Source organism: Schistocerca nitens, chromosome 7 (genome assembly GCF_023898315.1).
Source record: "Schistocerca nitens isolate TAMUIC-IGC-003100 chromosome 7, iqSchNite1.1, whole genome shotgun sequence".
Taxonomy (NCBI): Eukaryota; Metazoa; Arthropoda; class Insecta; order Orthoptera; family Acrididae; genus Schistocerca; species Schistocerca nitens.
Genome location: NC_064620.1, coordinates 107,132,324 through 107,148,656, shown reverse-complemented (window position 1 = coordinate 107,148,656; position 16,333 = coordinate 107,132,324). Strand labels below are relative to the sequence as shown.

At 42.8% G+C, this 16,333-nt stretch overlaps 1 protein-coding gene and 1 non-coding gene across 2 annotated transcripts in view; both read left to right on the top strand.

Annotated features, from left to right (window-relative positions):
* Positions 1-16,333, top strand: part of LOC126195218 (dipeptidase 1-like) — a 585,745-nt gene that overhangs the window by 278,285 nt on the left and 291,127 nt on the right. The window lies entirely within an intron of this gene.
* On the top strand, positions 2,620-2,693 carry Trnat-ugu (transfer RNA threonine (anticodon UGU)). Its single transcript has one exon. It is a non-coding gene; the product is annotated as a tRNA-Thr (tRNA).

Genomic DNA, 16,333 nt, shown 5'->3' with positions numbered 1-16,333 from the left:
GTGCTTAGAGCCATTTGAACCAAAACATCTGGGTGTTACTCGTCAAATTTTGTGGTTATCGAGCTAATGACTAACTGGAGAACGTATTGGTCGAAAAAATAGACGTGGCGAGATTTTCTGAAGTGAAAATATTATGTACTCTATTAGTGTAAGGTGATTCTACTGTTTATCGAATTTTTCTGCTGTTATCCTTACATTCTGGTTTACTGAGATTCCGAAGACTTTGCAACAAACCAGTATGGTAGTTAAGTGGAGGCGGATAATTGCGTATTGTTTCCAATCTAGTAGGGAGATCTGGATTTTATCTTTGTGGCACAGGATAATAGTTTGTGCTCCATAGACCAGTTGCTTCATTTTCTGCCGAAATTATATTGGATGAGTCAGTTTACAGGTTGTGTATACATAACTCGTGTTATGTGTGTGGCTGCATGTTGACCGTTTACAGACTGTTAAGCGGTCCAATGGCTACAATTGAATTAAAAATGTATTGGTCTTTGTCATTACTCAGGTTAGAAATGAAATACATATTTAACATCAAAGAATACAGGTTTTCCTACTATATTACAGTTACTATCAGTGTTCAATTAAATATTCGTCTAGAGAATACACTGACTTGCGCAGAAAAACGATTTTAGATTCTACTTAAATTTCTGTTACTACCTGACATTTTGTGGTCCAAATGGCTCTGAGCACTATGGGACTTAAAATCTGAGGTCATTAGTCCCCTAGAACTTAGAACTACTTAAACCTAACTAACCTAAGGACATCACACACACCCATGCCCGAGGTAGGATACGAACCTGCGACCGTAGCGGTCGCGCGGTTCCAGACTGAAGCGCCTAGAACCGCTCAGTCACAGCGGCCGGCTGACATTTTATGTTATTGGTCAAATGATGAAATATTTTTTGACCACATATTAAACTATTTTCTAAGTCAGAGACCGCTTTATTAATTACAAACAAATGTTTTTACTTTTAGCTTCTTATCTCCTTACAAATCTAGTGTTGTCAAACAGTGATGGATTATGACGAATTTCACTAGCGAGTGTGTTCTGATCAGACAGTGTGTTCTGCGTTTTATTACTTGGATTGGCTTGTCCAAAGACATCTAACTTTTTTACTTATTTTATCTGCATCTTTGTCGGGACTTTCTGGTGTCCCCCCCCCCCCTCCCCTTGAGTTTTACTAGCTTCCATGTGCTCTAACAAATGTGACTGGGCGCTAATGACCTCAGTAGTTGAGCGCCCTTAAACCCCACAAAAAAAAAAAAGAATGATCAGACAGAACATTATGATCGCCGACCTACTATCGCTATAAACCGTCCAGGCGATAGCACGTCACAAGGCGAAGAATGACTGCTAGTCAGACACACTCATGGTGCATGAACTATTAGTGAGCGTGCTGTCAGTGTGTAGAATGGGGAAGGCGCGCGATCTGATTGTGACCGAGGGCGGGATTATGACGGCCCAGAGGCTCAGCACGAGCTTTTTTGAAACTGTATGAGTTGTCGGGTGTTCGAGGAGTGCTGTGGTGTCTTCAACACGTGGCGAAACCAAGGTGAAACCACGTGCAGACGTTGTGGGGTTGCGCAGCCAGCCGGCCGCTGTGACCGAGCAGTTCTGGGCACTTCAGTCCGGAACCGCGCTGCTGCTACAGTCGCAGGTTCGAATCCTGCCTCGGGCATGGATGTGTGTGATATACTTAAGTTTGTTAGGTTTAAGTAGTTCTAAGTCTAGGGGACTGATGACATCAGATGTTAAGTCCCATAGTGCTCAGAGCCATTTGACCCTTTGGGCGGCCACCCCTAATTACAGATGTCGGATGTCGTAGGCTGGGCAGACTGGAAAAAGAGGACAGGAGGCGAACTGTGGCAGGACTGACATCCAGCTTTAAATGTGGCCGAGTACAAGTGTGTCCAAACACACATCGCAATGAACACTCCTAAGATTGGTCTCCGCAGCCGACGACCCATACATTTGCCAATTTTAACACCACGATATCGGCAAATATGACTGAAATGGACACATGACCATCCGCACTGGACGTTAGCGCATGGTCTGATGAATCCCGATACATTCCTCGCCATGCCGATGGGAGGGCGCGAATCCTTCGTCTTCCAGGGTAACAGCTGCTTAACACCTGTACTGCAGGACAGAGATAAGCTGGCGGCGGCTACATAACGCTCTGGGAACATTCACATGGAGCTCATGGATGGCACAATGAAGGCCAAGGATCATCGTACACTCGTTGCAGACAATGTACAGTCAGTCATGACGACCATGTTTCCCAACAGCCGTGACATTTTTCAACAAGATAATGCGCCATATCACAAGGCCAGGAGTGCGATGCAGTGTTTCGAGGAACGCAGTGGCGAGTTCCAATTCACGTGCTGGTCCCTCAACTAAAATGGTTCATGATAACTAACTGACAACCTCAGCTGCTGACAGGTGGTGTTGTTATACCTCTATGTGGACAGCTGAAAATGTGTGCCCCGACCGGGACTCGAACCCGTGATCTCCTGCTTACATGGCAGACGCTCTATCCATCTGAGCCACCGAGGACACAGATGAATAGCGCGACTGCAGGGACTTATCCCTTGCACGCTTCCCGTGAGACTCACACCTCGGTGGCTCAGATGGATAGAGCGTCTGCCATGTAAGCAGGAGATCCCGGGTTCGAGTCCCGGTCGGGGCACACATTTTCAGCTGTCCACATAGAGGTATAACACCACCTGTCAGCAGCTGAGGTTGTCAGTTAGTTATCATGTATTTCAGGGAAAAGCTGCACGGTCATCAACAATAACTGTTCTTTCGAGAACAATTTACTGTCTTTGTATATAAAATGGTTCAAATGGCTCTGAGCACTATGGGACTTAACATCTACGTCATCAGTGCCCTAGAACTTAGAACTACTTAAACCTAACACCCAGTCATCACGAGGCAGAGAAAGGTCCCTCAACTCACCAGATCTGAACCCGGTCGAAAACATGTGGGTTGTGATTGAACGTGACTTCAGAATTCATCGCCCCTCCCAGGAATTCGGGGAATTAGGTACTTGTGTGTGCAGATGTGGTGCCATGTCCGTTCAGTGACTTACCAAGGCCTCATTGCCACGACGCGTTGCCGCGGTTACCCGTGTTAAAGGTGGACATTCTGGCTATTAGGTACGGGGTCATAATGTTCTGATTGATCAGTGTATATTGTTAAAGTGCATTTGGAATATCTGACTCCTTAAAGAGGCGCTTGCAAGATGATGTCGCATGCGTGCAATCAATACTTTTTCTAACTTGTGAATAAAATGGTTCAAATAGCTCTGAGCACTATGGGACTTAATTTCTGAGCTCATCAGTCCCCTAGAACTTAGAACTATTTAAACCTAACTAACCTAAGGACATCACACACATCCATGCCCGAGGCAGGATTCGAACCTGCGACTGTAACGGTCGCGCGGTTCCAGACTGTAGCGCCTAGAACCGCTCGGCCACTCCGGCCGGCTAACTTGTGAATTACCCTAGAATGTTATTCCATAGAACATTACAGAGTGCCAAAGCTCAAAATACGTTCGTAACTTACTGTTTGTCTCTTAAATAACCAATCATGCTAAAGTTCGTAGCGCGGCTGTTTCGGAAGCTCAGTAATATCATTTTTCCTGAATGAGATTTTCACTCTGCAGCGGAGTGTGCGCTGATATGAAACTTCCTGGCAGATTAAAAACTATGTGCCCGACCGAGACTCGAACTCGGGACCTTTGCCTTTCGCGGGCAAGTGCTCTACCAACTGAGCTACCGAAGCACGACTCACGGCCGGCACTCACAGCTTTACTTCTGCCAGTACCTCGTCTCCTACCTTCCAAACTTTACAGAAGCTCTCCTGCGAACCTTGCAGAACTAGCACTCCTGTGGCTAAGCCATGTCTCCGCAATATCCTTTCTTTCAGGAGTGCTAGTTCTGCAAGGTTCGCAGGAGAGCTTCTGTAAAGTTTGGAAGGTAGGAGACGAGGTACTGGCAGAAGTAAAGCTGTGAGTACCGGCCGTAAGTCGTGCTTCGGTAGCTCAGTTGGTAGAGCACTTGCCCGCGAAAGGCAAAGGTCCCGAGTTCGAGTCTCGGTCGGGCACATAGTTTTAATCTGCCAGGAAGTTTCATCATTTTTCCTGTTCATAATTTCGTCATCAAGTGGGTCCAAAAATATGGAGGGTTCTACCTCGTTTACTGACTTCTTTCCAGTATTGCACCACCTGTTCAAGTTATTCATTGTGTTTGGAAATAACAAAACATGAGCGATCTATTAATTCTTTTCTATATATGATTAACAATATTTAATGTTGCCGTGTATCTAATTAGGTTAGTTATAGCAACTGTTATTTGCAAAAAGTAAGAGCTCAACTTGATGACGTGATTTAAATAGATGGTTGTATACGTATTAAGGGGGAGGAGTGGACCCAAAATTGAATCCTGCAGGGCTATTACTCCCCAGTCACTTAGGTTTCCACCTCTTCCAGACTTGTTCAGAATCATTTTTTTTTTGGATTATTTCTGTTAAATATTATTCAAACCAGTTGCTTAAAACGCAATTTAAAGACAAGCCTGTTTAAAACTGTCACTGTCTGCACATTGCAGAGCTGTAGTCGTTGATACAAAAGTTGTCTATTGAACTTTGTCTCGCTGTTCCAAGCGAGTGTGACGACCCTTACATAAGAATGCAGAAAGGAAATGTATAGGAAATACAGGGAAACAAAACCGAAATGGCTGCAGGAAAATCCTTAAAGAAATCGTTGTCGGAAGCACAGATTCAGCTTATGGTTACAACAGCCTTCAGTGGAATGGAAATGCAAGGCTTTCAACATAAAGAACGCAGCAGAAGGAATTCCTCAGTTACATGCAGAGCAGAGAGCGAATAGGTGGAAAGAGAACAATGAAATATTCTTACAAGGGGAAGGAGCAGGAACTACATGCCAATGTTGTGGAAGATGTAATGGCTGTCGATTTGGAACACACTGGTGATACGGTATTATAGTCTGAGTTTAACAGAGGTTGGAAGCTTTGTGAACAAACAAGACAGAAGTGAGGCTTAATATTCATTCGAAGTTTCTAAAACAACGGGTGGAAGTGGCAACCCAACTATATTCAATTAGTACAAAGAATCTTTGGAAGCTACCGTCGGATGTTCGGAAGAATATCACCCACATAGTATTGAAGATAGCGAGGGCAGATAAATACTAAAACTATCCCACAATCTGTTTGACAGCTCATGAACACAATTTGCTTATAAGAATAATATACAGAAAAATGAAGAAGAAAATAGATATGTTCTATGGAGATCATTTCGGCTTTGGGAAAGGTAAAGGCACCAAGAGGTTATTATGACGTTGCGCTTGATAATGGTGGCAAGGTTGGAATAATTAAGACATCGTCATAGGATATTTTCGACCTTGAAAAATCTTTAGACAACTTAAAATGGTGCAAGATTTTTGAAACTCAGAAAAATGGTATAAATTATGTGGACGGACCGGGTACTATACAGTATATAAAAAACCCTAGAGCGAATAATAAAAATTGACGATCAAGAGAGAAATGTTCGCATTAAAAAGGCATTGGACAGTGTTGTATTCTATCTCCTATTACATCTGTACATCTAAGAAGTAAAAAGAATGATATAGCAGTAGTAATATAGTTAAGTGTAAAAGGATATCAACGATAAATTCATTTACGACATAACGATCCTCAGTGAAAGTGCGATAGAAATGCAGCATCTGCTAAGTGAAATGAGCGTTCTTACGAGCACAGGATATCGACTGATAGTAATATGAAGAAATCACGAAAGTAATGAGGAATACCGATAAACTTAATATCTAGGCTGCGGACCAAGTTATAGAGGAAGTGAAGTAATTCTGCTACCTTGGAAGCAAAATAACGCATGACAGAGGAAGAAAAGAGAATGTAAGAAGCAGACTAGCATAACGAAGAGAGTATTCCTCGCTGAAAGAAGTGTATTAGGATCAGAAATTGCTCTTAATTTGACGAAATTTATAGCACATGACAGTATAGAAAGTGAAACATGGTCTGCTGGAAACTGCAAAGAAAAGTGACCGAAGCGTTGAGATGCGGTGCTACAGAACAATATTGAAAATTGAGTGGACTGTGTAGTTTACAGATGCAATACTGTCTACACAATGACTTGTCCATGAAATGAATGTACGTCATCATTCTGTACGGATTTGCATTGAACGGTATATTCACTGCACGAAAACATAACTTCCTACTCATATGGTTATTTGAAGCTGGCTTAGTTGCCGTTTTATTGAAGTATGATAATATCCAATGGCCTCGTTTGCATGAAGGTGTACTAATGCTAAGAGTCTGAAGGAATGTTGAGTCACTAACCATGAAATGAAAGAACTTTGCGCCTTTGATACTTGTGTTTCAATTCTTCAGACATCTGAATAACAAAATGTAAATTCATTTGCTTCGTTAGGCTATCAGTTCTAACTACAATGTCTGCTTTCTACCGCATCTCAAACACGACTTACCTCCGTTACCTCACACTTTCCCGCAAAGTGTCCGATGACGAAAGTACAAAGATACCACTTTAAGCACAGGTTTAGCCCGTAGCCGGCCGTTGTGACCGAGCGGTTCTAGGCGCTTCAGTCTGGAACCGCGTGACTGCTACGGTCGCAGGTTCGAATCCTGCCTCGGGCATGGATGTATGTGATGTCCTTAGGTTAGTTAGGTTTAAGCAGTTCTAAGTTCTAGGGGACTGATGACCTCAGAAGTTAAGTCCTATAGTGCTCAGAGCCATTTGAGCCATGTTTTACCCCTTTGTCAAAGGCGTTTAGTGATAAACATTTAGCATAACTTTGTAGATTTCAGTTTACAGATGTGTATGTTAATACTTCAAAATTCATTCAAACGCATAAGATATAAATAGTTATGAATGAAATAATGAATTTTAGTTGGCATAGTTTTACAAGAGCTTTTAAAAAGTTTTCGATAGCGCTGAGCCACAGTCATGATATATTTTTTGGAAGAATATACCGCCATTTGACTGTATATTACTATATTTATCTTTTATGCTGTCTAGATTTCGGCTTTTATGCCATTATTGAGTACAGTCTCTAAAGTTCTTAGACCATTAACACGTTATATCTGTTGAGGAGTCCAAAGCCGGTAAACAAGACTAGCACATGCCTATAAGATGTTACTACATTGTTGTGCAAAATTCAAATAACAAACCGCTATTTCCCCATCCTGTGTCTAATTCACAATATAATTTTACAGGCTGTAAACAGATGTCGGTACGATTGTGTTCTGTGCAGAAGATGGCATCCCGGTCAATGGACAACCACCCCAACGATGACATCGGGGCACCTAAGAAACGGAATAGTGTTTGCCGGGTAGTCCCACATTCACAATCGCTGTGTACGCAGTCATAGACGGCACAGTGTGGCACAGAAAAGACGTCTACCAGACCCTCTACTGTGGAGGGCCATGGGAAGAAAGCAGGACAGTCACAAACCGATGTGGCCCCAATGGCTTAATGTGAATCGTTCTGTTGTTTCTCGGATGTGACGACAGTTTAGAGAGACCGAAATTGTATATCGAAGACCAGGGCACGGCCGACATCAGAAAGAGAGGACCTTTATTTGGCTGTAAGGGCACGGTAGTAGCGCCTTAGTACTGCGCGGCAAATGGCATCTGACCTTGCACCATCCACTGAATGTGTTGTATCGAGGCAAAAAGTGTACAGAAGTCTTCGTCAGCGCTCTTTTTACTGCCAGATACCTGTTGTGTTGTACCTCTGATGTGTCTTCACGGAATGGAACTTCCAGAGTGGAGTCGTCAACATGCCATCTGGATTGTCGAACAGTGGGCCAATATTCTTTTCACACATGCGACACGATTTGGTCTTTAGAGTGATTCTCGCCGGATTCGTATCAGGAGGCACGTGGAAAGGTTTCGGGACCCAAACATTGTGGAGAGAGACCGATATCGCGGAGGATCCCTAATGGTGTGGGCAGGGAATACGTTGACGACTCGAACACCTTTTCATGAAACTGTATAGTTGAATCGGTAAGGTTTAACTGCCGTCAGGTACCGTGACGAGATCCTGGGAGGTCGTGTGCGGTTGTTGCGAGGTTCTGTGGGCTCAGACTTCTTACTAACAAATGATAATGATCGACCTTACAGAAAACAGGTAGTTAATGTTTCCTTGGAAACGGTATTGCACGCATGGCGTACCCTGCTCGCTCTCTAGATTTGAATCCCATAGAGCACATCTGGGATGAACTAGGGAGACGAGTTGCATCGCATCATCACCCACCAACCACTCCCCAAGACTTGCGAGCAGCTCTCCAGAGAGAGTAGGCGTTAACTGCTCTCAACATGATTTTGATGGCTTCATTCACATCATGTCCCGTCGTTGTCAGGTCTTTATTGCTGCCAGATGTGTGTACATCCCATACTGAGCAAATTAACGTGTTGTTGGAATGTGTGTGCAAATCCGTTAAGTTGGAAGAAAACGAAAAACATTTTTGTCTACCGTTATGCATGTTACAGTAATTTGCGTTGTGTTCTTTACATTCTTTCTTCTTTACTATCACGTATTTATACTTTTTTGAGAAAATAAACACAACCGTACAAAATTTTCGTTTGTTGCTCTAATTTTGGACATCAGTTATTAAATCTTCGTTGATCCATTATGGATCGTGGGACGACGGCTGGCATGAACTTCTTGATGCAATAATTTACTAACAGCTGTTGGTAAATTATTGCATCAAGAAGTCTGTTATTAAAGTCTTGTACAACAGATATGACGTGTTAATGGTCTAAGAACTTTCAGCATTGTACTTGATAATGACATAAAAGCTTCAATCAAGATAGTACAGAAGATAAATACAGTACCAGACAGTAAAATGGCAGTTTATTCTTTCAAAAAATACCAGAAATTCTAGACTTATACAATTAAATTACTGATACCCACTAGTATTGAATTCAGAATGTATCAAGCTTGATAACACAATTGATAAGATAAAGGTTCTCCTCAGAATAGGTGAAGAAAGGAACGTATGGAACATACTGACAAGAAGAAGGGACAGGGTGGTTTGGCTTGTGTTAATGTGTCTGGAAACAACATCCATGGTACTATAAAAAGCCGTGGGAGACAAAAGCTTGACAGAGTTTGGAACACATCCAACATATAAAGAAGTATTTTGCGTGCAACTGCTCCTCTGAGATGAGGTTGACGCAAGACAGGAAGTCGCGTCGAGACGCATCACACCATGCAGAAGATTGACGACCTGAAAGAAATAAAGAACGGAGGATGTCGATCTGGAGAGGACCGAGAAACGGTCGGGTAATTACGTGGCGTAACAAATTCGCCTACATCGTGCGCCCCTTAGGGCTAACGGACGGAGGCACAGCACTTACGACTATTTCTCGTAGCTGCGTGTCAAGTAAAAATATTACAGACAGACTGCCTTATATATGGTAATCCCCCGTTTGTCAGCGGTCGCAAGGCAGGCCACATGCTTTCGGATGGGTCTCCAGTCATCCAGATATTCAATTATTCGAATAACTGCAGGGTATGTGGAGAGTTAGACCTATCGTAGGCACTAGGTCCTCTAACAGGGGAGCACAAAGAAGAAAACTGCGTTCCGTGTAGCCTCGGACGCATCGAACTCTACTTACTGGCATGTACCAAGCTCTCATTTGATACTTATCAATCAAGGTTACTCCTAGGAATTTAGGTGAATAGGAATGGTCAGAACAGCGGAAAGAGCTCTAATTTGTCGCGAGACCTCAAATGTATTGGACGCCAAATATTCACTTGTACGACAGAAAAGTATGTTATACTGAAATAAAAGGAGGAGAGTGCACTATTGCTGGTCATAACGTTTCACTGGTTAACAAAAACATCAGTTTTAAAAAAAGTAGGGTACAAAATCAATAATTTCTCTTGTTGAGAAAGACACTGTGGGTTTGAGACAAGCGAGAGAAAAAAATTGGAAAGATGATAAGCGACAGCGGAATATAACAGCTTGTTACTTCTCGTGGGCTTGTTGTTGTTGTGGTCTTCAGTCCAGAGATTAGTTTGATGCAGCTCTCCATGCTAATCTATCCAGTGCCAGCCTCTTCATCTCCGAGTAACTACTGCAGCCTACGTCCTTTTCCATTTGCTTAGTGTATTCCACTCGTGGTCTCCCTATACGATTTTTACCCTCCACACTTCCCTCCAAACTAAATTGGCGATCCCTTGATGCCTCAGAACGTGTCCTTCCAACAGATACTTTCTTCTAGTCAAGTTGTGTCACAAATTCTTCTTCTCCCCAATTCTGTTCAGTACCTCCTCATTAGTTACGTGATCTACCCATCCAATCTTCAGCATTATTCTGTAGCACCATCTTTCTAAAGCTTCTATTCTCTTATCTGCCGGCCGCGGTGGCAGTGCGGTTCTAGGCGCTGCAGTCCGGAACCGCGGGACTGCTACGGTCGCAGGTTAGAATCCTGCCTCGGTCATGGATGTGTGTGATGTCCCTAGGTTAGTTAGGTTTAAGTAGTTCTAAGTTCTTAAAATCCATGGAGAAGAAATAAAAACTTTGAGGTTTGCCGACGACATTGTAATTCTGTCAGAGACAGCAGATGACCTGGAACAGCAGTTGACGCTTAAATCTCTACTTGATGTTAACTAATTTCTCTTCTTCAGAAATGCTTTCCTTGCCATTGCCAGTCTACCTTTTATATTCTCTCTACTTCGACCATCATCAGCTATTTTGCTCCCCAAATAGCAAAACTCATCTACTACTTTCAGTGTCTCATTTCCGAATCTAATTGCCTTAGCATCACCTGATTTAATCAGACTACATTCCATTATCCCCGTTTTGCTTTTGTTGATGTTCCTCTTACATTCCCCTTTCAACACACTGTCCATTCCGTTCTTCCAGGTCCGCTGCTGTCTCTCATAGAATTACAATGTACTCGGCAAACCTCAAAGTTTTTATTTCTTCTCCATGGATTTTAATTCCTACTCCAAGTTTTTCCTTTATTTTCTTTACAGCTTACTCAATATACAGATTGAATAACATCGGGGCAGGCTACAACCCTGTCTTCACTCCTTTCTCAATCCCTGCTTCCCCTTCTTGACCCTTGACTTTTGTAACTGCCATTTGGCTTCTGTAAAAAATTGCAAACACCCTTCCGCTCCCTGTATTTTACCCCTGCCACCTTCAGAATTTGAAAGAGTGTATTCCAGTCAACATTGTCAAAAGCTTTCTCTAAGTCTACAAATGATGTACACGTGGGCGTGCCTTTCCTTAACCTATCTTCTAAGATAAGTCGTAGGGTTAGTATTGCCTCGTATGCTCCTACATTTTTACGGAATCCAAACTGATCTTCACGGAGGTCAGCTTCTACCAGTTTTTCATTCGTCTGTAAAGAATTCGCGTTAGTATTTTGCAGCTGTGACTTATTAAACTGATAGTTTGGTAATTTTCACATCTGTCAACACTTTCTTTCTTTCTTTGGGATTGGAATTATTATATTCGTCTTGAAGTCTGGGGGTGTTTCGCCTGTCTCTTATATCTTCTTCACCAAATGGAAGAGTTTTGTCATGGCTGGCTCACCCAAGGATATCAGTAGTTCTAATAGAATGTTGTCTACTCCCGGGGCCTTGTTTCAACTTAGGTTTTTCAGTGCTCTATCAAATTCTTCACGTAATATGATATCTCCCATTTCATCTTCATCTACATCCTCTTCCATTTCCATAATATTGCCCTCAAATACATCTCCCTTGTATAGACCGTCTATATACTCCTTCCACCTTTCTGCTTTCTCTTCTTTGCTCTGAACAGGTTTTCCATTTGAGCTCTTGATATTCATCAATCAATTAAATTCAATATTTCTTCTGTTACCCAAAGATTTCTACTAGCCCTTGTCTTTTTACCTACTATTCACTATTTGATCTCTCAAAGTAACCCGTTCTTCTTCTACTGTATTTCTTATCCCCGTTCTTGTCAATCGTTTCCTAATGCTCCGTCTGAAACTCTCTACAATCTCTTGTTCTTTCAGTTTATCCAGATCCCATCTTCTTAAATTCTAATCTTTTTGTAGTTTTTTAGTTTAAATCTTCAGTTCATAACCAATAAATTGTGGTCAGAGTCCACATCTGCCACTGGGAATGTCTTACAATTTATAATCTGGTACCTAATCCTATGTCTTTGCATTATATAATCTATCTGAAACCTTCCAGTGTCTCCAGGCTCATCCACGTAAACAGCCTTCTTTCACGATTCTTAAACCAAGCGTTAGATATGATTAAGTTGTGCTGTGGGCAGAACTCTACCAGACGGCTTCCTCTTTCATTCCTTACCTCCCAGTCCATATTCACCTACTTCTTTTCCTTCTCTTCTTTTTCCTACAATCGAATTCCAATCCTCCATTACTATTAAATTTTCGTCTCCCTTAACTATCTGAATAATTGCTTTTATCGAATGATACATTTCTTCAAACTCTTCATTATCTGCAGAACTAGTCGGCATATAAACTTGCACTACTGTGGTAGTCGTGTTCTTCATGTCTATCTTGGCTCCAATAATGCGTTCACTATGCTGCTCGTAGTAGCTTATCCGTGTTCCTATTTTTTATTCATTATTAAACCTACTTCTGCATTACCCATCTCTGATTTTGTATTTATAACCCTGTATTCACCTGACCAGAAGTCTGGTTCCTCCTGCCACCGAACCTCACGGATTCCCACTATACTTCTCTTTTACCTGCCGTATTAAGAGACCTGTCATTCCACTCCCCGATGCGTAGAACGCCAGTTTCGTTTCTCCTGATAACGACGTCCTCCTGAGTAGTCCCCGCCCGGTGAACCGAATGGGGTACTATTTTACCTCCGGAATATTTTACCCAACAGGACGCCGTTTAACCATACAGCGAAGCTGCATGCTCTCAGGAAAAATTACGACTGTAGTTTCCCTTGCTTTCAGCCGTTGACATTACCAGGGCAGCAAGACCGTTTTGATTGATATTACAAGGCCAGACCAGCCAATCATCCAGATTATTGCCCATGCAACTACTGAAAAGGCTGCTGCGCCTCTTCAGGAATCACACGTTTGTGTGGCTTCTCAACAGACACCCCTCCGTTGTGGTTGCACCTACGGTATGGCCATCTGTACCGCTGAGGCACGCAAGCCTCTCCACCAACGGCAAGGTCCATGGTTCATGGGATTGTGAGCTTACGATAGTGTAAATCACCAAAGTATTAGGTTTGTGCACGAGGTCATAGTGTTTTTATATTGCGTATTGGTATTCGGATTGCTATGGGTTTACTAATCGATTGTCATTTGTTATTTGTAGTTCACTGGTGCTATTTGAGTTTACATATTGATATTTTGTCATTTGGAGGTAGTGAGTGGAGCAATCGGGTGTGCCAAGTGGAGAAATCGGAACGTTTCGATATGTTCTTGCTTCATTTCAATAGAGGAGTGATAGCAGCGGAGGTAGCCAGACACATTTGCACCTTGTATGAGGATAATGCCATTAGAGCCTGGGAAGCAAATAGTTTTCTGGGTTTAAGGAGGATCGTTACATTAGTGACTCTCCACGTTCAGGAAGGCGGGGCTTTGATGAACATCGTTTAAATGCATTAATCCACAATGCTCCACGTCAATATACTCGATAACTGGCAAACGTGATCGACGTTTGCTTGCAATGGGGAAGAATTAAAAATCGGATGTTTGGAAACCGCATGCTCAAAGCCAAAATCATAAAAATCGGCGGGTGATCATATGTGCATCTCTGCTTCCTTCTCATTGATTGGCTCGTGAATAACACCGAACATTCCTATCTTGTATCGCTGCTGGTGACCAGAAATGGTACCCTTATGCTAGCTTGTTGTTGTTGTTGTTGTTGTTGTTGTGGTCTTCAGTCCTGAGACTGGTTTGATGCATCTGTCCATGCTACTCTATCCTGTGCAAGCTTCATCATCTCCCAGTACCTACTGCAACCTACATTCTTCTGAATCTGATTAGTGTATTCATCTCTTGGTCTCCCTCTACGATTTTTACCCTCCACGCTGCCCTCCAATGCTATATTTGTGATCCCTTGATGCCTCAAAACATGTCCTACCAACCGATCCCTTCTTCTAGTCAAGTTGTGCCACAAACTTCTCTTCTCCCCAATCCTATTCAATACCTCCTCATTAGTTACGTGATCTACCCACCTAATCTTCAACATTCTTCTGTAGCACCACATTTCGAAAGCTTGTATCCTCTTCTTGTCCAAACTATTTATCATCCATCTTTCACTTCCATACATGGCTACACTCCATACAAATACTTTCAGAAACGACTTCCTGACACTTAAATCAATACTCGATGTTAACCAGTATCTCTTCTTCAGAAACGCTTTCCTTGCCATTGCCAGTTTACATTTTATATCCTCTCTACTTTGACCATCATCAGTTATCTTTCTCGCCAAATAGCAAAACTCCTTTACTGCTTTAAGTGTCTCATTTCCTAATCTAATTCCCTCACCGTCACTTGACTTAATTCGACTACATTCCATTATCCTCGTTTTGCTGTTGTTGATGTTCATCTTATACCCTCCTTTCAAGACACTGCCCATTCCGTTCAACTGCTCTTCCAAGTCCTTTGCTGTCTCTGACAGAATTACAATGTCATCGGCGAACCTCAGTTTTTATTTCTTCTCCATGGATTTATGCTAACATAAGGAAAAGAAAAAAAATTGGTTGAACCCAAACAATGCAGCAACGCCCTGTACAAAGACCCAAAAGATAAAGTTATGCATTTGGTGGAACAGCGACGGAGTGGTATATTACAATCGGGTTCCCTGCGATATCACCATCACTGTTGACATTTGTTGTCAACAACAGAGACGTGTTGCAGACGCAATCCAAAGAGAACAACGAAGAAAACTGTTGATGTGATGTTAGTTACGATAACGCCCGCCCGAATTCTGCTAGACTGACAAAAAACACTATACAGGAGTTCGCTTGGGAATTAATTCCGTATCCACCTTATTCACCTGCTCTTGCGCCCTCAGATTTTCACCTTTTGCGCTCTCAATCGAACAACCTTCAAGGAACGTCCTTTCTGGATAAAAATGCGCTTTTAACATGGCTCGACGAGTTCTCCACCACAAAATCACGTGAATTCTGCAGTCGCGGAATCGAAAAGTTACCCCAGTGTTGGCAGACTGTTGTAAAAAGTGAAGGACAATTCATTATAGATGACTAAAGTATCTGTTATGTCTGTCTGTTGTCTTATGGAAAAACGCTATGAACTTACGGAAGTTATGTGTTGGCTGCTTCAGAAAACCGACAACAATGACTTGAGACAGTATCATTCTTCTGGGTCCTACTTAACGCCTCGGTTACCAGCAAGAAAACATCGTACTGTCGTGTTCGGCGTTATTTTCTGTTATGGTATTAAATGGACGTTCCTATGAAGAAAAACTACACTGAAGAACCATAACATTATAATCACCTGCTTAGTAGCTCGTTGGTCCACCTTTGAACGCAACATAGCAGCGTTTCTACGTGGTACGAATTCGACAGGCCCTTGGTTGGTTTACGGAGGTATGTGGCACCAGATGTCTACGAACAGGTCACGCAGTTCCCTTAAACTACAGGCCGATGGTTTGTGAGAGCAAAGCTGGCGGACGATGTCTTCCCAGGTGTGTTTATCGAGCTTAGATCAGGCGAACTTGGAACTGTGGCACGATTCTGGTCTTACGACATGGAAGCTATCTTACTGCAAGATGCCATTCCCATCTGGGAAGACATCAAGCAGTAAAGTTCACGTTGTTCAGAGCTGTTCAAATGGTTCAAATGGCTCTGAGCACTATGGGAATTAACATCTGAGGTCATCAGTTCCCTAGAACTTAGAACTACTTAAACGTAACTAACCTAAGGACATCACAAACAGCCATGCCCGAGGCAGGATTCGAACCCGCGACCGTTGAGGTCGCGCGGTTCCAGACTGAAGCGCCTAGAACCGCTCGGCCACACCGGCCGGCTTCAGAGCTGTTATAGTGCCATCAGTTACTACCAAAAATCCCACGCAAACACAGATGAATGTTCCCATAGCATAAGATTGCCCCCACCGGCCTGCAGCCGTGAAGCTGTGCATGTTACAAGCAGCTGTTCGCTTGGATGACGGCCTATTCTGTCACAATCATCGACCTAGTGTAGTGGTTCATCCAAGCAAGCGACTCGTACCCATTGATCCCCAGTCCTGTCGTGAAGACCGTATGCCCACTACAGTCGTAACTGACATTGTTGGTGGGTCAACATAGGAACACGTAGGGATCGTCTTCT